This window comes from Aotus nancymaae, unplaced genomic scaffold, assembly GCF_030222135.1.
Source record: "Aotus nancymaae isolate 86718 unplaced genomic scaffold, 86718_ANA_hifiasm-v0.15.2.pri h1tg000025l, whole genome shotgun sequence".
Taxonomy (NCBI): Eukaryota; Metazoa; Chordata; class Mammalia; order Primates; family Aotidae; genus Aotus; species Aotus nancymaae.
In genome coordinates this window covers 13,056,947-13,082,590 of record NW_026988438.1, presented here as the reverse complement: position 1 = coordinate 13,082,590, position 25,644 = coordinate 13,056,947, and the positions used below count along the sequence as shown (strand labels likewise).

Here is a 25,644-nt window from a genome sequence, read left to right as displayed (position 1 = left end):
TCTACCATTCAATAAAATCCCCGCATTCACTATCCTTCAAGTCTGTGTTACATGATTCTTTCTGGATGCTGGACAAGGACCTGGGTACCAACAGAGCAGGGTGCAAAAGGCTCTCACCCTGGCTCTCCACCAAGCTGGTTTAACATTTAGCCATCTGTGGGTGGCAACTGCTAAAAGAGCATTAATTGTAACACATCCCTAGATGCTACCATGGGGCCGGAGCCCAAAAGTGCTCACCCTGGCTCCTGGACCTGCCTGTCTGCATGCTACTCCCCTGTAAGGGGTTTGAGTGTGCGGCAGCTGTGCAAATGAGCCACACTCCCATTGCAAGTCCTGTAAAGGGCTCAAGGAACTCTCTCATTATATTATCTTTAGTAAGATTTCAACATTTTTGCAAGCATTTGCTGCTTCCAGGGTCTAATACTTATACATGCAAACGTAGGTATGGTTGGAAGGTACAGTGCTAAGTTTTTTAGAAATTAAGAATCCAATTTTTACCTTGAATCCTGGTTTTGGCTCTTGAATCTCCATGATCAACTTAACCGATGATTTTTTTCCTACCTAAATATCCCAGAGAAAAAAAATCAAAGAAGACAGAACATAAAAATCTCTGCAAATTTCCGAAAGTCAAAGTTTGCACCTCCTATAGTATTTTGCTATTTACTGCCAGTTTCTGTCTCATCCCATCATATATCCAAGGCCTCTAACTGGATCCAAGCTAGTTACTTAGTTAGTTTTCAGATCCAGTCTAATCCTAGACTCTGTCCAGTTTCTCTCCTAACTTCCTAATCCAGTTCAGATAAAAAAGTTGGTCAAACTAATTTGGAGAGCTCGAAACACAAGTCCATGGAGCTCTGGAATCCAAGAGAGAATTTACCCACAATCACCAGTTCCTGCAAGAGAGCAATGAACACAATGGGCCTGGCAGGTATTTTTCTTGGTCTTTCTGTGCTCCTGGGGGTTGCTAGAAGCACTACTTTGGGTTCCACTTCTAATGCCATCAAACAAAACAAGAAACTTTAGACAAGTTAAATTTAACAGAGTTTAATTGAGCAAAGAATAATTTCAGATCGAGTAGCCTCCCCCCCCACCAAACCAGAATAGATTCAGAGCAACTCTGGCACTGACACATGGTCAGATTTGTGGACAGAAAAAAGAAAATGACATGCAGAAAACAGAAGTGAGGCACAGAAGCAACTAGATTGGTTACAGCTGGGCATTTGCCTTATTTGAATATGGTTTGAACAGTTGGCTTCTTTTGATGGGCTGAAATTTGGTGATTAGTATAAGAAAATAGTGTGTTGAAACATCCAGTAAGGTTATAGTTCACTCTGTGGAAAAACCCTTAGACTGAACTTAAAATATGTAAGGAGGCAGCCTTAGGCTAAGCTTTATTTAACACCTCTGTCTCTATCTTCCTGTTCCTCTGTCTGGTCATTAGAAGGCAGGTATCTTGAGACTAAATATTCATTGGCAGCAAGTAAAGGTAGCGTCCCAGCACCTCACCAGCTCTGTAACTATAGGAAAGTTACCAGTTTAGATAGTATCTCACTCGTGTGCCTTGAACCTCAACCCTGCCTTCCCACACAACCACCATCAATGTGCCTCTAGCTTTTGGATATGGTTGGGGAATAATGAAGTGGCCTAAAGACATACTTGGTTTCAAATCCTGGCTGTTCCTCAGTAGCTGTGTGACTCTATCAGCCACACAGCTTCTGTAAGTAATGATCTCACTTCTGTAAAAATGGATAAAAATGTGGCCTCATGCATCTAATGATTAATTGTAATAACGTACATAAAGCTGTTAGCACAGGGCCTGAAACTTGCTAGGTGCTGGTAAGTAGTAGCTAATAATTTTATTATTTATATCATGTTTATGAACGGGCTATTATTAAATTTATTCAAAAGGCCATGTGGTTCACAAAGAAGATTATTTATAGAGTGCAGAAATCATTTCCTAGAAAAATCATTTCTAACATATAGCTCATTGGCTGGTGAGATAAGTTTTGAAGATAAATAATTTTTTTCCTTGAAGTATCTTCCATCAAGAATTGGAAACAGGTCTCAGACAGTATTCTTTTTCTCAGTGCCTGTGGAGGCAGTTTTAGTTGCAAGAAGCCAACTCATTCAGCTTACCTCAAGCTAGGATTCCTAAGGCAGTAAGAGGAAGAGGAATTCGGGTTAAGATTCACAGGGGTGTACACAGTCCTGCCCCGTAAGCCATGATTATGCCACTGCGCTCCAGCCTGAGTGACGGGAACAAGACCTGGACTCAACAAAAACCAAAACGAACAAATAAAACCTTCTATCTGATCTCTTGCTACTTCCCTTGCCTTCTTGCCGTCTGGTCAACAAAACAATCAGGGTGTTGCTGCTCAATATGTCTGCTTTCTTTCAGACTTAGGTCTCTCAGAGCAAAACCTAAATCTCTACATGGTCAGTGGTCAATGTGGTGCCTGCCCCTTGACCTCTCTAACCACATCCTTGACTTCTCTCTTTTTTCTCACTGCGCTCCAGCCACTCTGGCCTCCTGATTGTTCTTCAGACACAATAGGAGTCTCTTTCCTTATGGCTCTTCTACTTCTGTTCTTGCTGTGTGGAGTGCTCCCTGTTCAGATACCTACATGGCTTCCTTACTCTCCTCTTCAAGTCCGTACTCAGAGTTACCTTCTCAGTGTGGCTTTCCCTGGCCATACCCTTTCCCTCTCCAAGGCATGAATCTCTCCACACCCCTTCCCTGCTTTATTTTATTTTATTTTATATGCATACATACAATCCAAACTGCCCTATGCGGAAAGCAAGCCATTTCTGCTGGAATTACTTTTTGATAGGCAAAGAACCAAGTAGGCTTTTCATGAATTTTGCTTTGGACACACATTCAAACCTTAGCCTCTGGATCAGAACCAACCAAGAACAAAGGCACACATATGCTCTGTCACTCATGTGTTGAGTCTTTGGTGGAATAAAGCAGTTTCCAGCAAAGGGAAGTTTTTCACATTACATAATAACTGTTTACGTCTAAGAGGCACATGTAACCCCCAGAGGCTTCTGTGTGTCTTTTATTTTTTGTATTCTTCCCTGAGTACACATGTCATTGTCTCTGAACTATAAGAGGCTGTTCCCTGTGGGATCTGAGACTAAGGAAGCCTAGAAATTGGGCACTTGGGGATAAATGGGGCCAACCAGGATAATAAGTTCTTTGGAGGCAGAGAGGGGTGTCTCTGTCTCTCTCCTACTAGCAAATAAGGATAGGCAGGGAAAGAGGACACCCTGGGGGATAGATAGAGAATTATCTGCAGGATGGTGGATTTTGCCTAAAGAAAGGGAAAATTATTTTATAATTTGATTCCCTGTACCTCAACCAACAGCCACCTCATTTATTTCAAGGCAAAAGTGAGATTCAAAAGCAGTATTTTTAAAAGATTCCTGGTATTTGAATAGGAAGCAGAAAAATGATTTTCCTGTGTTGTTAGTATGAATAATGTGTATTAAGAAAACAAACAATTTTGACCTTTATAATTACTTTAAAAGTAATAAGTGTTTATGCTTAAAAGTTTAGAAAATGCAGGAAAGTATAAAAGAAATAAAAATCACTCATAATCCCATCACATCTTATTTAGATGTTTATGTTTTCAATCTTTGTTCTATTAATATACATACTTAAAAAATGCAATTATGTTCTATATCCTGTTTTATAATTTGCTTCTTTCATTTAATTTATCATGTACTGTATATTGACAACATCTTTGTTTTTCTAAACAATTTTTAACAGCCACATCATATTTTAATATATGTGTGTATCAATATTTCCCTATTCCCCATTGTTAGACATTTAGGTTTTTTTCTATGGCAATGTGAACATTTGCTTTAATTTAAATAGAAATAAAAACTACATGTGCATTTTAAAATAAAGTTACGTTTCTTCTTTTTTAGACTTTCACTCACTAAACATTGAAAATTTCCCTTGGCTGTTGCCTGAAGGCAGGAATCTTTCTTGGCTGTTTTGAAGAGGGTTTTGTAGACAGTTTTCAGGAGGGAGATAGTTGGGGTGGGGTTATTTAGTGGGGCAGGGCATGAGGGTGGTTCTTATTAGCAGTTAGTCATGGAGTTAAATCTTAATGCTTGAAATATTTCGAAGCCAAAATTATGAGTACATGGACTGCAAGGTAGGGGTATGTCTGTGTGTGTATGTATGTGTGTGCACGTTGTGTTTGCGAAGTTGGCAAGTGGGATGGGGTTAGTTGGTGTAAATATGATTTAATCAGAATGAAATTAACATGCTGAGGTTGAAGGTGGGTTAGATAAATCCTTTTTTTTTTTTTTTTTTTTTGAGACAGAGTCTTCCCTGTTGCTTAGGCTGAAGTGCAGTGGTGCAATCTCAGCTCATTGCAAGCTCTGCCTCCTGAGTTCAAGCAATTCTCCCTTCCTCAGCCTCCCAAGTAGTTGAGATTACAGGTGCCCACCACAATGTCTGGCTAGTTTTTGTATTTTTTTTTAGTAGAGATGGGGTTTTGCCACATTGGCCAGGCTGGTCTTGAACTCCTGACCTCAAGCGATCTGCCCACCTTGGCCTCCCAAACTGCTGGGATTACAAGTGCGAGCCACTGCGCCCAGCCTGATAAATCCTATTCTTAATTGAATATGTAGAGGTCCCTATTTTGCAAGTTAGTATTTTGTTTTCACTTAGCAATTCCCTTCTTTCTTTTTGTCTTCCTCCCACAAATCTCCACTCTCACATTGCAGGTGGTGAACATTAAAGCTCACAGCAGGAAAGGGACTGGAGCAACTACTTCTCTGTCTAGGCTAAGGTCAGTTTGTCACACTAGGCCTAGAGTTAATTGTCTCTGGATCTGGATCTAAGTGCCAGAAACTTCCTCTTTTCTAAAATATTATTGTTCAATACTTTAGATACCTTCTTTGTTAAACTTTCCCAGGTCTCTAGTCTGAATGAATTATTCTGTCATGGGCATGCCCACTTACTTGCAATTATTCAGAATTCATATTCTTTTGCCTTGTTGCATAAAAAGTGATTTGTTTGTGTCCCCCCCACTCCCTTGCCACCCCCCACCAGTTGAGTTCAAGATCCTTATCCTCTTCATTGTCATGCTTCTTATGCCTGGCACAGAACCTGACTTAGGTTCTTGGCAAATATTTGCAGTTACATCAAACAGAAGAAATAAAACCCCAGGAGATAAGATAAAGCGCCTGGACTGCATATACTTCCTTCACTTTTAATTTCCTTCTGTTTTCTCTTTTCTGTTCACCTGTTTGTTGTTTCCATTCTCCTTATCAATTACTCAGGGTTAGGATATTTAATTTAAAGTTTATTTATTCAGAGTCTTTGTACTATAAGGGGGAAAGAAACTACAAGAACAGAAACCAATTAAATATGTAACATTAGGTTGATGTATCATGTTAAACATCAACCATAACCAATAATAAATAAAAGAACATAAGTATTCTTTGATTCAAATCTCAGCAGATCAAAGGCTGGTCATTTTCTGTGAGTTTATCTTTTTTTCTAAATATGTTCACACATCCAGGTTTACAGAAGAACTGAAGGAAGATCTGGTATGTATGAGGTTAATTCCTCTGTTAGGTGAAAAGGCTGTCCTAGTGGATATAGATGTGCTCTTTTGTCTGTGGAGAATTTTGATGTTAGATTTAACTGAATTTGTTGTTTTATACAGTACTTGAAGCCCAAGGGAAATTTTGCTTGTTTAATAAAGAAACAGCATTTTATATAAATCCCAAGTGACTTGATAAACACACAGTATAAAACATGTCTAATTTTTATGCTTAACTCAATTCAATAAACATTTATGGGGCATTCATTATATGTGAGATGCTCTACAAGATGGCAGGAGAGCAGGCAGGAGAAAAGATGGCTCCTGCCCTCAGGAAGCTAACAAGTATACTACTCTTATATGTAAATTGCCACCTAAAATACACATCTTGATGAAATAAGGACTAGGTAGTGTTTTCCTGCACAAAATACATACTTTACAAAAGGGGAACCTGAGGTGCTGAGTGGAGAAATGAAGTTAGCCCAGGCTGGATGAGATGGGTAAGTGGTTCTGGTTGGGTTGACTCTTACTACTTTGGCCATGCTAGCCCTTTCTAGCAAACACTCCTATCATGTTTCTCCTAGACTTCACCATACCTCCCACAGGTGGAGGAAGAAGACCCGGAATATGACAGCTTTCTTAAAGGTGCAGCTATGCCCTTGAGAACTTACTGAAGGAAGAGAGGCCACAGTTTTCAACCTATTTTGGATTATAGATAGCTCTGAGAATCGAATAAAAACTTTCGGAGCCTGTCTTCAGAAAACTGCAGTAGGTTCCTACAGACAATGCCACGAGCAATTTCTAGACTCCCTGAGGCACACCTGTGGTTATAGCTGAATCCATCTCTTCCCTTGCACTGACTAACTCTCCTCCTTCTGGGGTACTACACAAATGAACTAAATAGCTCCTGAAAGCAAGGAAAGGGACTCAGGAAACAGATCCAAATGCTCATGCTCAACCAGTCAGAAAGGAAGCAAATAAGGAATAAAAAGTAATCACTCTCTCTCTATCTCTAGCTTGATGTAGAAATAAGTAATTTTTTAAATAGAGAAAGTTGAAAATTTTAATTGTTACAACGTTAAAAAATCTATAATGGTAGCAAAATCTCTGCAAATAATGTAAAATAAAAATATTTATGCAATGTCAACAGGAGGTTTTTGTTTGAAATATGATGAGTTTTCACATGGTGGGTAGATTCAGGATTTTTTAGGGATAGTGGAAAGTAGTATGAATAATGTGTATTAGGAAAAAAAGACTTATTTGTGATAAAGGATAGGAACTTTGGTTATTCTATTATTCTTTTCCCTTACGTTATTCTTTCCTTTCCCAATCATCCTTGCTTTTCCTTTCTACATTTGAGCTCAAGTTATTGATACAGGAAATACTAAAGACTTATTCAGCTATTAAAAAGAAATAACTTTATCAAATGTCAAGCAAAGGTGATTGGGAAGAAATCCTCCCAAGCAAAACAGTAGTTTGAAAATGTAATCTTTTAGAAAATAGCAAAGACCTTTAAGAAAATAAGCTGATTATTTTGGTTCAAATTTGAGTCATTAAATATATATGTAGCTATAAAACCAAACTCAACCATTGTCTGCGTAAACTTTTCTTCCAAACCAAGTAGAAAGAGCCTTCATCAGAAATGCTTTAATGAAAAGTTTTGTTTAGCTTTTTAAATGCTGAATTTTGACCTTATGTTGATTTTCTAACTTTCATTTTCTTAGCTCCCCAAAACGAAGGTTATGAGTACAGAGAATCACCAAAGGACAAGTTTGAAAATCCTCCGCATTTAAGATCTTACATAGAGACAGCACTGGAGATAATTTCTATGGACATATTCTCTTACGCTGAATTGGTATACCTGGTAGAACTGTAGCAGTATTTTCATCTGAGTTCTAATTTGTACATAACAATTCAAACAGAAAGATGCAATCACCTAGAGAACTTTTATGCTGAGGCCAGGGCCGTACTCTGAGCATAAGTGGAACATTTATGTGCTCAAAGCTGCCACAGTAATTACAAAAGAAGCACTGCACTCTAAGGGGCTGCTGGGAAACAATAAGGCTGGGAAGGGTAAGCTACTGGACTAACTCCGCAGAAGAACATGGATGTGGCAGAGACTGCTAATTCTCTCTTTTCCTTCTAAAAATAGAATCTTGCATGTTTTAATTGGATACATAGCCACCTATGTAGAAACTGTATTTCCCAGATTTCCTTGCTCTAGGCATGGCCATAGAATGCAAATGGAAGTACCATGTATAAGGTAATCAAATATGTTTTAAATTTATAACTGCAGGTTAAAATATCTAAAGGATCTAATTAAATTAGTTTATAATTGGGACCAATCATTAATCAGAGACCTCTTAAAATCATGTTTAAACTGCCATATTTATAAAATAATATGGCTTGTAAGAAAACACCTAAAAAAAACACCTAGGGTTTTGAGTTTTGAATATATTTATTATCAAATAATAAATTTAGTATTAAGTTACTGATTAAAATGTAACTTGTATTCAGGGCTGCAAGGCTGTTTTGGGTATCCTACACTGTTAACACTTCAGATTTTCAATTAGGCATGAAGAATAAGATGGGACCTTCCAATAGGTCTGAATCACTGGTTAATTTACTGATGCCTACACTTTCATATACTCTATTCATCAAATCCCCAAGCAGATGACAGCTACCTGAGACAAGAGATAATAATGAATTGTTCTTTATAAAAACAATGGAAGCTGTATACAGTGTCAATTGACTCATCTTTTTTTGTTGTTGCTCTTCCTGGAGAACAAGCGGGGGCTTTTCAGTTCAGAGATCACAGCCGCCTATCTCTGAGGTCTTTAATAATTTCAGACTGATTATGGATACCACATTTTTTGATTAATTGAACTTTAGTGAAAAGAGAGACAAATGAATGAAAATAAATATTCTTGGCAGTTAACAAATCTGTTTTAGGCATTGCTTTTTTCATATATGTGAGACAAAATATTGATCAAAATGCACAAATAAATCATGAAGTAATAAAAGAGTTTCTTAGTGCCATGCTGTCTTTTTTGGGAGCATGAGCTGATAGCTTATCTCACCCTAATACTTAATGTTCGACTGGGTTTTAGGGAGTTTCCATTTTCCCTACCACTTTCCCACTTAGGTAGAGTTTCCACCAGCCTTTCAGAATATTGAAGTCATCAGAGTGCACCAAGTTTGATTCTGGGAGGCCAAGGTAGTGTGGCAGGATGGGCCTGGGCTTCACCCAGCCACCAGTTGGTAAAAGTGCTGGCTTAGGAGTCAGGAGAAGTGAGCTTGAGTCCGAGATCTTCCATTTGCTAGCTGGATCAGTTTAGTCGTCATCTGAGCAATTTGAGCCTGAGTTTCCTCACTTAGAAGAGCTTTTGTAAGAATCATATGACTAGATGTGTAGGAAAGGTTTTGCAAACTAAAGAGTGACATCTAACAGGTTGCAATGTAGTGAATAAAGTCCAGAAAAGCATGATCCGTAAGTGGAAATTTTTAAAATGGAGTACAGTACATTTAAATTTTTAAATGGAATACAGTAAATTAATACAATATATTTAGATGTGACCTTTACATTTCTAAAGAAGACTTGTAATAGGGCAAAGATAAATTTTGGCTGAATTAGAAAGTTTTTTTAAAAGTCAAAACTGAAGCCTCGGGTGATCAGGTCCCAAGGACTGCAAAAATTCTGAAATATTCAGTTGCCTTCTTATGCAGATAGAGGGTATTCTAGAATACTGTAGTTGATGTCACCAAGATGGATGACTATTTGGTAATGACTATTTCCAGGCTACACTTTTACCTTAAGTTCAGATTTTCTTTTTTCAACTATCTGTTGAGCATCTTCCCTGAAGACCACACAGACACCACTGTCTTCATCTTCTAAGCCTTCTTCTGATTTCTCCCCCTTTACTCCTGACCACATCTGTCTATGCTCCTGAACAAGACCACTAGAGTTGTTCCTCTAGTCTGTATGTATGCTGGCTGTTGTTGGCTCCACTAGAACTAAAGCCTAGGATAAACCCCCAGACAATGTACAGGGACAATAGCAAATCAGTTGTGCTGTCAGAGACCAGAAACCTGGGAACCACCCTGCACTGCATTCTTTCCACCACCCCACATCCATCCCATCAATCACCAAATCACGTTGACTTTATTTAGAGGAAAGACTATCTGTATATATGCTAGCTGAATTCTCATTACAAAACTGTAAATAATGTATTAGCATCTCCATTGTATAAGGGATAACTCTTAGGCTCACAGATATTAAACAACCTCCACACAACTAGTAAGTGTCAGAACTGAGATTGTTCCAACTCTAAATTCTGGATATTATTTACAGCTCTATCTCTTACACTGAAAAGAAGCTTCTCCTGGTAGGCTTTCAGTAGGGTTAATCTTCATATTCTCAGCTATAATGTCCTAGTATTCAGTGCTCAATAAAAGTGCCATATAGGTAAGTTTCTGTGCTGTTCTGGCAACAGTTTCTTGGTTTGATGCTGAGCTCCTATAGAGCAGGGACCTGACCTTATTTATCTTCGTTTCCCTAAGTTCTAGAAATTGGCTAACTTATACATAGCAGGCACTCAAAAAACATTTGATAGATCTACTTAAAATATTAGCACATTACCTTCATAGTTCTAGTCTTTAGAACACATGCTGTTTTCTTCTGGCTTTTCCAAGCCCCAAGACCAGAGTGGAACTAGTTTAAAAAACTAAGTTTTGCCTCAGCATCTAAAAAGGATAGAACAACACTGACAAAAAGAAGCTGCTGAGAAGATTGATGACTCACACCTGGGCAGCTCTTTTTTGTTTAAAAATATACTCTTATAATATGGAAGAAAACCTTAAGGATCTAGGGCTAGGGGAAAAGTTTTGTTTGTTTGTTTGTTTTTTTGAGACAGGGTCTCGCTCTGTTGCCTAGGCTGGAGTACAGTGCGCAATCTTGGCTCACTACAACCTACGCCTCCCAAGTTCAAGGGATTCTCCTGCCTCAGTTACCCGGGTAGCTGAGATTACATCTGCACACCACGCCTGGCTGAATTTTTGTATTTTTCGTAGAGACAGGGTTTCACCATGTTGACCAGGCTGGTTTCGAACTGCTGACCTCAAGTGATCTGCCTGCCTTAACCTCCCAAAATGCTAGAATTACAGGGATTACAGGCATGAACCACTGTTCCCAGCCTAGGGAAGTTTTTTTTAGCCTTGACATCCAAAGCAAAATCCAAAAAAGGAAAATTGCTAGATTAGGCCTCCTCAAAATTCAAAACTTTTGCTCTGCAAAAGCCTTGTGAAGATAAAAGAAAAGCTACAGGCTACAGACTAGGCAAAAATAATTCAAACCACATATTCATCAAAGGACTAATATCTAGAATATATAAAGGACTCTCAATACTTTACAGTAAGACATCCAAAGAATCCAGTTAGAAATGGGCAGAAGACATGAAGAGAAATTTCACAAGAGGATATACAAATGAGCACATGTAAAGCTGTTCAATATTATTCTCGTTAGGAAAATACACATTAAAACCACAAAGAAATATTATACAATTATCAGAACAGCTAAAATAAAAACATAGTCATAATACCAAATTCTGGGGAATATGTGGAGAAACATGAGCCCTCAAACATTTTTAGTGGGAATGGAAAATGAACAGCCACTCTGGAAAAGAATATGGCAGTTTCTTTAAAAACTAAACATGCTTAACATATGATGCAGCAATTACTGTTTTAGATATTTATCTCAGAAAAATAAAAACTAATATTCACACAAAAACCTGTATGTGAATGTTGATAGCAGCTTTATTCATAATAGCCAAACACTGGAAACAGCTTCTCAAATGTCTTTCAGTGAGCAAATGATTAAATAAGCTGTAGTACAGGGGTTCCCAACCCCTGGGCTGTGGACCGGTACAGGTCAGTGGTCTGTTAGGAACTGGGTCACACAACAGGAAGTAAAGGGGGGGCAAGCAAGCATTACCACTTGAGCTCCGCCTCCTATCAGATCAGCAGCGGCATTAGATTCTCAGAGGAGTGCAAACCCTATTGTGAACTGCACATGCAAAGATCAAGGTTTCGTGCTCCTTATGAAAATCTAATGCCTGAAGATCTGAGGTGGAATATTTTCATCCCCAAACCATACCCCCTACCTTGTCCATAGAAATACTGTCTTCCATGAAACTGGTACCTGGTGCCAAAAACGTTGGGGACTGCTGCTGTAGTACATCTACAGTATATGTACATCTGTACCATCTATGGGATATGTACATCTATACCATAGATGTACTATGGCAGCAGTTCTCAATCTCTGTTGTAATAAAAAGCAACTATTGATACAGGAAGTTGTATAGATCTCAAAGAATTATGCTATGTGAAAAAAGTCAATACCAAAAGATGATATATTGCAAGGATTCATTTATACTGCATTCTTGAAGTGGCAAACTTTCAGAGATGGAGAACAGGTTTGTGGTTGGTGGAGATGGGATGAGAGGTAGGTAGTGGTGGCTAAAAAAGTAGAATGAGGGAATCCTTATAATGGACCTGTTCTGTGTTTTGATGGTGGTAGTAGTCACATAGATCTACATATGGGATAAAATTGAATAAAATTAAATACACGTAAAAACACACAGATGAATAAAAATGGCTGAAATCTGAATAAGTTTGGTCAATTATATCAATGACAATTTCCTGGTTGTGACACTATTCTATAATTTTTCAAGATAATGCCATTGGGGGAAAACTGAATAAAGGCTACATGGAATTCCTCTGTATTGTATGTTACATCTTCATTCAAATTTCCAATGATCTAAAAATAAAAAGTTTAAAAAATTGTCTGAAATTAGATAGAATGATGTTATTCTTTATTTTATAGTAAAAGAGGGTAAAAGGCTCAGATAAATTAAATATCTTGCCTAAGATCATTCAAATACAGAGTGTAGAAAATGAATCTGAACTCAGGTTTCTCTGACTGTAAATTTGTGTCTCTCTTTTTTCATTATTTTATACTTACAGAAATGACACCAAAAATCTTACTTTCCATGGATGTTCACAATCAAAATGGACACATTAGTATAGATTGTTAGTTTTGTTAATAGTGAGATTTAGTAAGTTCTTTAAGGAAAAGGTATGGAATGCAAAGCAGGTAAGAGGTAGGACAATCTTGCCTCTTAGGAAGTTGCTGGTGAATAAAATAAGGATCAACATCAAATATCATCACTGCTTACTTCACTCTTGTGCCCATGACAAGTTCTGTTAAGCACTCATTTTGGAACCCAGAATCTTTGAAGGGTGGAAGATGGTGTACCATGTGGCCTTTGGCCTCCCAAGCTGGAGTTAAAACTGAGAAGTTTAAAGAAAGACCTTTTCTGCAGTTTGCTAAGCATTTTGGACTAGGTAGTCGTCCAGAGAATTCTAGGGTTCTTTAGAATAAAATTGCAGGACCATTTTTGTGTCTTCTGGAGACGTAAGTGCTTTCCTGGGTGTTCTGGCAATGTGTATACTGTTTTTATTAGTTAATGCTCCACCCCATCAAAGTTTTGATAACCAAGAAGAGATTCTCATGCACGTTCCTGTAATCGCTTAATATGTACTTGCTGCCTGATTTACAATGTCATTTTAATCTATCCTGAATATGAAGTAGAAGTCAAGCTGGAATCATTATTCACCATGTCAATATTTCTACAAACTTCCTCTCAAGGTCTAGGGCTGGCTCTCCTCCTGGAGTCGGTTTTCATAATATGGAAGGTTGCTGTTAAGATAAAAATACATCTTATCTCTGGAACTCTCAGGTACAATACAGTATAATGAATCTTCAGCTTGAAATCCTTTGACAATTGATGCAAATTGTGTGTAGTGAGTAGTGTGGAACAGAGAAGAATGTGATTTTATTTTCTTTGAGCATGAAACCTTGGCTAGTATCCATCTTAAGGTAAATATCAAATATAAATCTGCACTCCACACACACACACACACACACACACACACACGCATGCATGCATACACTCCATCTGTACTATGAATGACTTAGGTGAAACATGCTTGCTCTTGAGCAGGAATATTATAAAAATTCTGTAAATTCTGTATCCATAAAAGATAGATAGTGGAATTTTCTTTAGTTGATCAATAAAAAGGACTTGCTAAGTAATGTTAGTGAGTAAACAGACATGTGAGATTGGATATATCAAGAGCTTTAAACAAACACTGACTGAAGCATTTGTAATGCTAGCCAACCTGGGCATTGTGGATAGACATTGACAGACTGAATAAAAAGATGTCCTGATTTGCAGTTATTTGCAATAGAGGGTTTTGAAAATTCCAGGAAGGAAACCTGGACTTTCCTTGTACTTTTATAAGATTTATAAGTTAACAGTTCCATTTGTTTGGAAGAAAAGTTTATAGTGCCTGAAGCTATGATAGATGAGCTATGGTAGATAAAGAGATAAAATGATTTTTCTTCTCAAATAATAGAAATATTCTCAAATTGGAGGTAATAGAGGAGAACCACGCACACTTCAGTGAAAAGGACTGAAAGTTAGTGGAGGTGGTGCAAGCATCGCAGCCTCGTGCTGAGCATTGGAGAGCTGCAGCCCTTTGCTTTCTTAGAGGAATGGCAAATGCTACTTTATTAAACTTACCCAGTAGGAACTTGGATGAGATGAGAACCTGAGGCTTTGTGGAGTCCCAAAGTGGGAATAGCTCAAACACTGCTTAACAAGGTGTACAGTAAAGCAAAGACTCTCATCCAAGCCATATGGGACCTGAAGGGTCTGTGAGCAAAATGTCAGCATAGATAATAGCATGGATTTGGAAACCTGACAAATTTGGTAGCCTACCATAAGGCTTTTCTCTCACTGAATAAAACTTTATCTGACCTCATGTTACCTTTCAGAAAATGTTTGTTCTGAATTTGCAGAAAAACATCTCAAATATTTACATTTTAGACTTTGTTTTCTTCATCACAGTATACTATTTATCTCCATTGGATTAGCAAGACAGTATTTGTCAGTCTGTACCGGATGGAAGCTACTTTCCTTTTAATTCCATTACTCTTAATGTCAGTATTTAAGACAAATATCCATCGCCCTTAGACAAATAATTCAGTTGTTTTTGTTCTGAATAAATTATGAGGTTTTGGTTTCTGATGTTTTCTGCCTCCAAAAGGTTGATAAATCCATAAATTCTTGAAATAGCTTACATGTCAATGTGCAGAAGAGTAAAAGAAAACCATCCTAAGATTTAAAATCTGCTGTAAACAAATTTCAAAGGATATCACCTTCTTCAGGTCAAATTCTGACATGTGATAGCAGTATTTGATAGCCATGGTATCTAGCAAGTATCCTTGCTATTCCGGTGTGAATAATTCCTAGTCCATAAAGGTCTATAAAGTATGTCAAATCTCTTTTAGTTGCAAGGGTCAGAAAACCCACTTGAACTTGTTTAGGAATTAACTGAGACCTTTGACTAAACTATAGGGAGGGCAGAAGTGGGACTGGCTTCAAGAATAAAGAGACTAAAGACTTGAATGCAAATAGGACTTGTCTAATACATTTGAGGAATGGCCACTGACAACTTTCAGACTTACCTCTTCAAGGTTGTCCAACAGAAAAGGTAGGGCTGCCCTTTCCTTCTCTCCTCTTCCTCTTGTCTTCCCATTTATTCCTCTTTTTTCTTCCTTCTTCTCACTTCTTTCCTTCTTTCTCTCTCCTCTTATCCTTTTTGATAACTGCAATTACATCAAATAATTTGGAATCTGGTTGTACAATTCAAGGTTGATAATTATTTTCTGTCATCTTTCTGAGGATCTTGTTCTATAGTCTTTGGGCATCTGTTGTGGCTGCTGAGAAGTGAATTGTATGCCTAATTGTCATTTTTTTGTAGGTATGAATTTGGTTTTACTTATTATACTCAGATCTCTTAGTTATTGATTCTGATACTTTGTGGCTCCTATAATTCTGGGAATTCTCAACTAATGTCCCTTTAAACACTTTTATGTTCACATTCTATTTATTCTTTTTTGATAGACTGTCTCTTAGATTTAAGTTGTTCCTTTTTACTTTATCCTCCAAGCTTCTGAATTTATCTTTCATACTTTCCATCTTTTTTATCTTGCTATATTGTTTTATTTAGCTTTTCAGGTATGTCTTCCAATTCACTATTTTTCTCTTCAGCTTGTCTAGTCTGCTCTCTAACCTACTCTGTGAGAGTGGCTGTATTTTTCATTTCTTAAAAGATTTTACTTTACAAATACGTTATTTTTTATAATATCCTTGTCTTTTTATGTTATATTTCATTTTATATTTTTAATTATTTTAGGCCTACTTATTTTATAGTCTCGGTCTAATAATTATTTTGTTTTTGTTTCTTTGGCGAGTTGTCTTTCCCTCCTTTCATTTTGGATTGAGAAAATTCTTGTGACCTTGGTTAAAGGAAGTTTGTTCAGCAAAATTTTTCATTTACTTTTGGGCACCAGGGTATGGGGGAGTAGGTGGCTCACACCCCTTCCTGGAAAGGCAGCAGGAAGCATTGCCATAGGTGAGCTGAGGCTCATGCCTCTGGTGTGTTCTCTATTGTTCCATTGGTTTTCACTTACAAATTCACAGATAAAATTATTAAGAATCTCCAGATGGTGACACTATCATTAAGCCTCCTCAGCCTGCATACGGGAACGGAACCAGCCCCGAACTCATCAGGCTAATTATCTGGGGGGTTGTCTCTCATGTGAAAGGCAGAGCAAAGATTTGCAACCAGAGCAAATGGACACCAGCCTATCACCCTATTCAGGAGTCTAATGAAGAAATGTATGGCAATGCAGCCTGGCTTGCAAACTAATTTTTAGTCGGCAACTCATTATGAAAGTGATACACCCAAGGTTATGTGAATTTAAATGAGAAAGCTCAATACACTTGTATAATGAGATGTCTAGTCACAACAAGTATATTTCCCTCAAAGGTTGGATTCTCACGTCAGAGTAATTTCTACAGTTTCTGGTTTTGAGATGGTATTCCAGGAACCATCACAGCTTATATTAGCTTCATTTTCTTTTGCTTGCTTCATAAACTGGTTACATTGTCAGGCATAAGGAAAGTGACCCTGGCTGAGTGACTGATACAAGGAGTATTAGTATCCAGTGAATGAGCGGCTAGGGGACTGCCCACAGAGTGAACAGTCTCGGTAAGCTGGAGCTGCTTGTTTTTTATTCATTACAGACATAATGCCAAAAGCCTGGAGCCAACACAATCTGTGGGTAACTAGTATTGTCATTTCCCCTTGCAGGACGCAGTCCTACAAGTGGATGCACGGATGATCAAAGGTCAGTTTCTGGAACACTTAAGAAAACAAGCCTATTTAGATAAACTCCCCTGCATTTCCCTGCACCTGCTTCTTGCCCTCTGCCTTAGGGTGAGCGAACAGCTGCCTTCAGCTTCTTCTCCCCTGAAGGTATGCAGGCCTTCTGACGTTGCAGAAGCCCTGCTTCTTTCCCTATAATTGCTCCTGTCATTCTGACAGATCCCCCACAAAAGTGTTTTTTGTTTGTTTCTTTGACTCACTCTACAGTGATTTAATGAGAGAAGTAGATGATTGGGAATCTCTAATCCCAAATCCCAGATATTAGCTTTAAATATGTAACTAAAATAAAATTGGAGTTCTTGTTCTCTCTTCCCTCTCCCTCTTTCTTTCTTTGTCTGACTTCAAGGTAATTATACAGTTACCCAAAAGTAATGACACAAAAAAGGAAAAGGAAATTAACAACTGGCAATTAAGAATGTAAATTTTTTTTTATTTTCTTTCTTGTAAAAATATAACACAAAATATTTTCACCAGAATAAGGAAATTCAGAAGGATATAATCTAGAAAGTGAAAGTCCTTTATCACTGCTCCATTTCCCTATCTTATTCTTTTCTTTAGTAGGGGTAACCACTATTAAGAGTTCAGCTGGGTGCGGTGGCTCATGCCTATAATCCCAGCACTTTGGGAGGCCAAGGTGGGCGGTTGACCTGAGGTCAAGAGTTTGAGACCAGCCTGACCAACATGCAGAAACCCCATCTCTACTAAAAATACAAAATTAGCCAGGCGTGGTGGCACATGCCTGTAATCCCAGCTATTCGGGAGGTTGAGGCAGGAGAATCACTTGAACCCAGGAGGTGGAGGTCGTGGTGAGCCGAGATCGTACCACTGCACTCCAGGCTGGTCAAAAAAAAAAAGAGTTGGATGCACATGTTTTCCAGATATTTCTCTACTCTATGCATTTACATAGGTATATCGTAGGTAGAAATGTATACCAGAGGGAGAAATCAAGAAGGAAATATATAAGGAGCTTTTCATTGTATGGAAGGAGTGCAGCATCAAGTTTAGTTAGTATAGGTAAAATCAACAAGACCTTGCAAGAGACTTAAGGGGAGAAAACAACCAAGGAATGCTTTGAATTATTTTAAGTGCAAGTGTTGGAACAGACAAAAGCAAGGAAGGGATTTGGCCAACTAGATTATGGTTCTTGGTAAAAGCAGCAATCTCATAATCCATTCTCCATCATTCCAGCTACATTCCATACCCCCAGTGTACAGTGATGACATTCTAGTCAGATAAACCACATACAAATGTCATGGACAGTAATCAAATGTGGGGGTGGCTACAGACTCCAATTAGGTTTACTTTGGTAACAGAGTTTTTCACTCTATTTCTATCCTTATGTGTGGATGGTGTAGGGAGAAGTTTGGGAGGGGTTTGTACCATACACACAAAAAAATATCAGGAGGGAAAAGGATAAAATGCATCTAACAGGGTTGACACAGGCCTGTTCTAGTGAGCTTTTGGATACTGCAGACTTTCTCCCCTGACTGGCAGAGCTGGCAGTAAGTTATACATCAGGTAGTTGTTTATCTCTATCTTAAGCACTGATCTACGATTCTATGATTCATAAAAATCTAGAACTTAGAAAGCCAGGGGGGAAAAGTTGTTCACTCTTCTGGTGCCCCAGGTAATGATTCAGAGCACTCTAGGGGTGTGTGTGTGTGTGTGTGTGTGTGTGTGTGTGTGTGTGTGTGAAATCCTTTTATTTCCTTCCCATTGGGAAAGCTGCTTCTAGGAAGTTTAATTGACTGAAAGGTCTATAGTTTTTCATTCTGCTGTCTTTTCTTTTTCATTTGGTCTGCAACATGGATATGATATCTTGAGCTTCAGCAGCTGCCTTCTGTCAGAAAGTGGCCTTAAAGAAAGAATCCCCATGGATAGAGTATTCTATCCCGAGATACGAGGAACCTGGGTTCGTGAGGGTTTTGGAGCACTCATATCTGTTTTAGACTGCCTATTGTTAATTCTCTCTCTCTCTTTTTTTTTTTTTTTTTTTTTTTTTTTTTTTTTTGAGACAGGGTCTCATTCTGTCATCTAGGCTGGAGTGCAATGGTACAATCTCAGCTCACTGCAACCTCCACCTCCTGGGATGGGGTTTCGCCATGTTGACCAGGCTGGTCCAGAACTCCTGACCTCAAGTGATCCATCTGCCTTGGCCTTTCAAAGCGCTAGGATTACAGGCATGAGCCACCATGCCCAGCCTGTTGTTACTGTTCTTTAATACATTTCTTAAATGTTTAATGCACTGTTATTTCAGGTTTCCTGTTATATAGAAGCCAAACTTAACCTTTGTACACCATCTATCTCTTTTTGTTTATTTTATGTTCCTTTCTTGTGTGCTGTTGGATTAAGGCTTAATGTTATTTTAACTGTGTAGTATTTAATTTTCTTTCTCTTAATGATTTTGAAGTTATACACTCTATTTCTTTCCTTATGTTTGAGGTACGTGCTGAAACTATGTTTTTATCTTCCTGTTGAGAATGAATTCTCACTTTTATCCTTTCACTGAACAGATCAGGAACCTAATAATTTCTGATTTTTTTCCTCACACAATTCCCCATGTCGACATAATTTATTACTTTAATATTTGAATATTAGTAAATATTAAGACTCTCCCAGTATTATTATGAAGTTTTATTTTGAAACATCTATTTTATGATATTTTAAGAGCTACATAATGTCAGAGTTACATAACATATCTTCTCAGTCTACGCTCTTGATCTAACCTACATATAATTATATGATAAAAATATTCATTAAAATACATTGAGGAAGTAGAGGAGGGGTTAAAAGCACATCACAATAAAAAACTTCCTCCCAATCCTTTCATACTCAACTCATCGAATTTTTTTTAGCATTTATGCAAATGTATGTATTCTGTCACTTTCTCTCTCTTTCTGTCTCTCTGAAAACTGTTCTCTTTGAAGCTCCCTCACACTGCTCTTCTCTGATTTTTTTTCTTTCACAACTATAGTCCTCACTCCACTTTCTACATTCGTATCTCTTTTCTTGTATCTGTCTACCATACAAAAGCTCCATGACCAAGAGACATACACAAAGAATTCTTCCACCTCAGAAAAGCTGAAAGGGGTGGTTATAATTGCCTAAGATTTGATGTATACTTTAATGTCATACACAAATAAGAGAACCTGCTCCTTAATAGAATGCCATTATTTGTTCTCATGTAAAATGCAGAATAAAACTCCTGTTTATCTCTTCATTGTTATAAATCTCAGTTTCGTGAGTTATGTTCCCTTTAACTTTATCTATATCAAATAAATTATTCAAGCATAAAAGGTATTATGTTTGGAGAAACACTGAAATCCATAGTTAGATATATAGACAATATAGTTCAGAATAAAGGAGTTAGGTAACACCCATCATACCTAACCCATTTCAACAAAGCCCAGCTAGTGTAAATATTAAAGGGAATGCAGCATGCAATTCACATACAAACATTGCTCCTTTAAATCATTAGTATATATATATATATATATATATATATGACATGAAATTATTGTAAAGTTATTAGATAAAATACCACAGGGAACAAATCAGGTAAATAAACATAATTACAAATATAGCAGATAAGTATCATTTCCAAAGTAAAAAGTTGGTAGAATCCCAGGAAATTGTTTTCTGAATATAAAAATAGAACTCAATGTTATGCCAGAAAAAGCTTTAGAGTTTACATTTCTAAGGGACGGCTCTTTGAAATACACAAATTAATATCATCCTACTCTTTGGGATATGTCTGAGTGGAGATTCTGAAGTGGAGATGTCAGGGGTGAAACTGTTTAGGAGTAATGAGTGCCTATAAGAACGAGTGAAGAGGTGGCCAACAGGCCCTTAGACCTAGGAGTTAAAGTTATATACATGCATGTTCTGGGCATACAATTAGACACAATTGCTCTCCTATTTAATCAGTATCAGCCATGTGTCAGATACAGGGCTCCAAGCATAGAACTGACGTGACAGTTCTAGAACTGTGAACATCTTGAGGCCAGGGATTATGCTTCATTCTGTTTGTACACAGTAGGTGACAAATGTTTGATATTCAAGACAGAAAATATCAAGGTGCCCCAGTAAACAGAAATGCTTCATGGTTTACTCAGGGTCAGTCTAGTAGGGCTATTTGCCCAAGTTAGCTAACAAATTTTAACCACCTCCAAGAAGAAATAGGTAATTCAAACCCAGTTTTAAAGGTGGAGGACAACAGGTTTAATATTTCCATTTATAATGTGTTCTTGTGATGATGGTATGACAGGAAGGTACAAACACTTTTTGTTTATGTGTACTTTTACGTGTTGGTATGTCCACCAGGGCCCAAAGTTAGTTTAAAATGAGGTTTTCCTGGAAACTTGATTTTACGTCTAATGAGATCCAAGAAATTGGGAAAGAAAAGTACGTTTCTTATTCATGGCATGGTTGTGCTTGAGACTATCTTCCCTGTGCTAGCTTTTCTTCATGTTAAAAATAAAAGATAGGCCAGGTGTGGTAGGTCATGCCTGTAATCCCAGCACTTTGGGAGGCTGAGGTGGGCGGATGACCTGAGGTTAGGAGTTCAAGACAAGCCTGGCCAACATAATGAAAACCTGTCTCCACTAAAAATACAAAAATTAGCTGGGGATGGTGGTGCACACCTGTAATCTCAGCCACTTGGGAGGCTGAGGCTTGAGAATAGCTTGAACCTAAGAGGTTGAGGTTGTAGTGAGCCAAGATCACACCACTGCACTCCAGCCTGGGGGATAGAGGGAGATGCTGTCTCTGAAAATAAAATAAAATAAGATAAAATAAAAGATAATAAGATGTATAAGACAAAAAGGGGAAAGTACCCTAAAAGATAAAGTAAAATTATAGAGGAAAATAGCTGAAACAGTAAAAGTAAACTGCATGGTAAAATCCATTAATCAACCAACCTAGAACAAAACAAACCTACTGACTCAAGAGGAAAATAAAAGTTATCTGGATCTAAATGGCTGAAAATAGCTGGTAAGTCCCTAGTATAAAACTAATGACAAGACAGAAAATCTTACTTAACAGTATTGGAGGCCAAAGCTCCCTGTATTAGGGTTCTCCAAAGAAACAGAACCAGTAGTGTGAGTATGTGTGTATGCATGTGTCTGTTTATCTATCTATCTATCTTTATAATGAGGAATTGGCTTATGTTATGATGGAGGCTGAGAAGTTCCACTATCTGCGTCTGCAAGCTGAAGACCCAAGACAACCAGTGATGGTAATTCTAGCTCAATAACAAAGGCCTACATGTGGCTGACTAAAGGCATCTGGTACTCTCCTCTTCCACAAAGAAGAAACAAAACAGTGAGTAGGTAATCACATTCCAAATAGATGATCTAAGAGAGAATAGTGGCATTTAACAGAGAAGTGACAGGCAGGAAACATCTAAGGCAAGGAAGGAGAGGGAAGCCAGGCATCTTATTCAGCCAGGATTAGCTGGGAGCACAGAGAGGTTTCTCAATGTGGAGAAAGAGTAAGTGAGAGACCCCCAGTGGTCCATATTTCCATTGCAGACTCCTGCAATCCTATCAATGGGAATACTCCTCAACCCTCACAGGCCCTGAGACTAACATAAGGAGCTACCTGGAGACCTCATAATGGCACTACTCCAGACAGGGAGCTCACGCTGGGTCTCATGCACTCCCTGAGCCCTAAGCAGCTGCAGTACAGTACCATTTTGAGAGCCAGCACCCACCAGATTACATTCTGCCCTGGGGTCCAGCAGTCCCTGTATCTCCACATCCCTGTAGCCCCATTGACATTTCTCATCTGCACCTGCCACTGTGATTGGCTGCTGCCACCAGTGCCACAAGGCAAGCCATTAACAGAGACTTTGCTGCCCCAAGCAGCAGAGCTGCTGCACATTTTCATGCACCCTGAGAACACAGTCTCTTGCCTGCAGCTGCCAATGCCCCTGGCTGCCACCACTGGGGCTGAAGTATGAGCCACTGACAGAGACCCTGCTGCCAGCATCAGCAGAGCTGCCATGCATTTACAAGTACCCTGAGCACAGGTCTGCCCACAGCCATGACCTGTGGCCAAGTGTGTGTTCCCCAGGCACCTGCCACTGAAAGCAACCCCACCTTCCCCAGCAGCAGGACCACAGTGCAGCTGCTACTGCATCCACTTAAGCATTTTACTAAGGGCCTGGGGATCACCCTACCCCTGCCAACCACAGCGAGTGTCTGCATGTGCCACCAAAGAGTTTGGGGACAGGCCTAGGTGGCCCAGATCCTCCTTCCCCCTACAGTGTCTGAGCATGCCATTTGGGGACCTCAGGACCATTGAACTCCTTCCATCACCACTGCCACCTGAGTACTCCTTTTGGGGCCCTGAGGTCAGGCCTACCCAACATGCTGCTACTACTATGGCTGGCACCCACCCAAATGCACCACCTGTGTGACTGAGGGCAGGCCCTCCCAGCCTGTTGTTGCCATCACCAACACCAGTATGGCCTATTTGGCAGCCAGAGGGTTGTCTCACCACTGCTACTGCCATCATCCATGCTATGCCTGCTGCCTGGGAGCCCAAGGACCTGCCCGTCTACCTGGCCCATTACTGCTACTACTGGCACATGAGCAAGCTACCTGGAGGCCCAGGAGTCAGCCCTTCTGGACCTGCTAACACTGGTGCTAGTGTATGCCACCCTGGGGCTCAAGGGTGACATGCTTCGTCTGCCACTGCCAACAGTGGGGTCTAAGGATTGGCCTACTTCTTGTCCTATCCCCAGTAAAAATGTACCAGACTCCAATAACAGTTGCATCCTAAGGAAATCACAAATATCACTGGTACTATTTGTGCGACCCCGGCTGTGGGACCCCGACCCACGGAGGCAGGCGCTCGATAGACACGAGGCAGGACGCGTGGTGACCGGTACCGGCTTTATTGGGATCTCCGGGCGACTCAAGCGGGAAGGGAGGAATCGCGTGTGCTTTCTTTGTTCGGTCGGTTTTATAGGGGCAGAGGGCCTGGGGCGGTAGAAGAGCTGATCTGGCAGGTAGCGATTGGCTAGGGAGAGCTGATCTGGCGGGTAGTTATTGGCTAGGTTGGTTGCTGGGCAGGAAGCCTGCCGGGCGGGAGCTTGTGGGACGGGAGGTTACGGGAGAGCTGATGGGGCGGATGGTGATTGGTTCAGTGACCTGCCGGGCGGGGAAGGTTGCTGGTCTTGGGCCGGGCCAGGATATTAGGCCCTTTCCACATGGCTGGGGAACGGGGCCAAAAGTCCTCTACCAGACACTATTTACAGCCAAATAAATCACATGGAGATTACACTATTACAAATCTTTAGAATCAAAGTCAAAGAGCCCTACACAACCAACACCATAGATATATCCTCAGGAAATGTCCTCTCCTATGAAAGCGAATTCAAAAGATTGGAAGAAGCAACTGGTATATCAGACATGCAGCTATCAATGTAAGGACACAAGAATCATGAAACAGCAAGGAAATATGACATGTTCAAAGAAACACAATATTCTTCAGCAACAGACTCCAGTGAAAAAGACACTTATGAAATCCTAGGAAAAGAATTCAAAATAATGATAATAAGAAGCTCATTAAGATATAAAAGAACGTAAATAAAAAGTAGGAAGAAATTAGAAAAACAATTCAGGATATGATTGAGAAATTTACCAAAGAGATAGATATCATAAAAAAGAACCAAACAAATTCTATAACTGAAAAACCCATTGAATAAAATAAAAAATCAATTCAAAATCTTCAATAGGCTAGATCAAGCAGAAGAATTTCAAAACTTGAAGACATTTTTGAAATAATACATTCAGAAAAAAATAAAGAAAAAAGAATAAAAAAGAATGAACAAAGCCTTTGTGACATATGGGACACCAAAATCAGACAAGCACACAACTGAAAAAGAAAATGATGGACCAGTAGCCCTGATGAATATAGAAGAAAAATCGTCAACAAATACCAGCAAACCCAATTCAACACCACATCAAAAAGATAATACATCATGATCAAAGTGGGATTTATCCCAGGGCTGTAAGGATGGTTCAACATAAGGGCAATCAATAAACATAATACATCACATCAACAGAATGAAGGATAAAAACCAAACATCTTAATAAATTCAGAAAAAAAGCATCTGATAAATTCAACATCCTTTCATGACAAAAACTCTCAATAAACTAGGCATAAAGGGAACATACCTCAACATAATAAAGGTCATATATGACTACCTCACAACTAACATCCTACTGAATGGGAAAAAGCTGAAAGCCTTTCCTCTAAGAACTGGAACAAGACAAGGATGCCAAGTTTCATTATTTCCATTCAACACAGTACTGCAAGTCCCAGCCAGAGAAATTAGGCAAAAGAAAAAAATATAAGGAATCCAACTGAAAAAGAGAAAAGTCAAATGATCCCTCTCTGCAAAAGCTTCTGCACAGCAAAGGAAACAACAAACAGAGTGGAGACAGCCTGTTGAATGGAAGAAAATATTTGCAAACTATTCTTCCAATAAGGAAATAATATCCAGAATATACAAGAAACTCAACAATAAAAACATACATTATGAAAACTAATAAAAAGTGAGCAAAGGCCATGAATAGATATTTCTCCAAAGAAGATCTACAAATGGCAAACAGGTATACAAAAAAAAAAAAAAAAAAAAAAAAAATGCTCAACATCACTAATCATCAGGGAAATGAACACTAAAATAATAATGAGATATCATCTTACTCTG

The 25,644-nt window shown here is 38.8% G+C and overlaps 1 long non-coding RNA gene across 1 annotated transcript in view; it reads right to left on the bottom strand.

Annotated features, from left to right (window-relative positions):
- The window catches only part of LOC105716295 (uncharacterized), a 217,380-nt gene that overhangs the window by 33,936 nt on the left and 157,800 nt on the right, over positions 1 to 25,644 (bottom strand). Inside the window, exons 2-3 of the long non-coding RNA XR_001107244.2 lie at positions 15,157 to 15,297; positions 499 to 561 (exon numbers count right to left, since the gene is read on the bottom strand). This is a non-coding gene — a long non-coding RNA (uncharacterized LOC105716295). The remainder of the gene's footprint in view (positions 1 to 498; positions 562 to 15,156; positions 15,298 to 25,644) is intronic.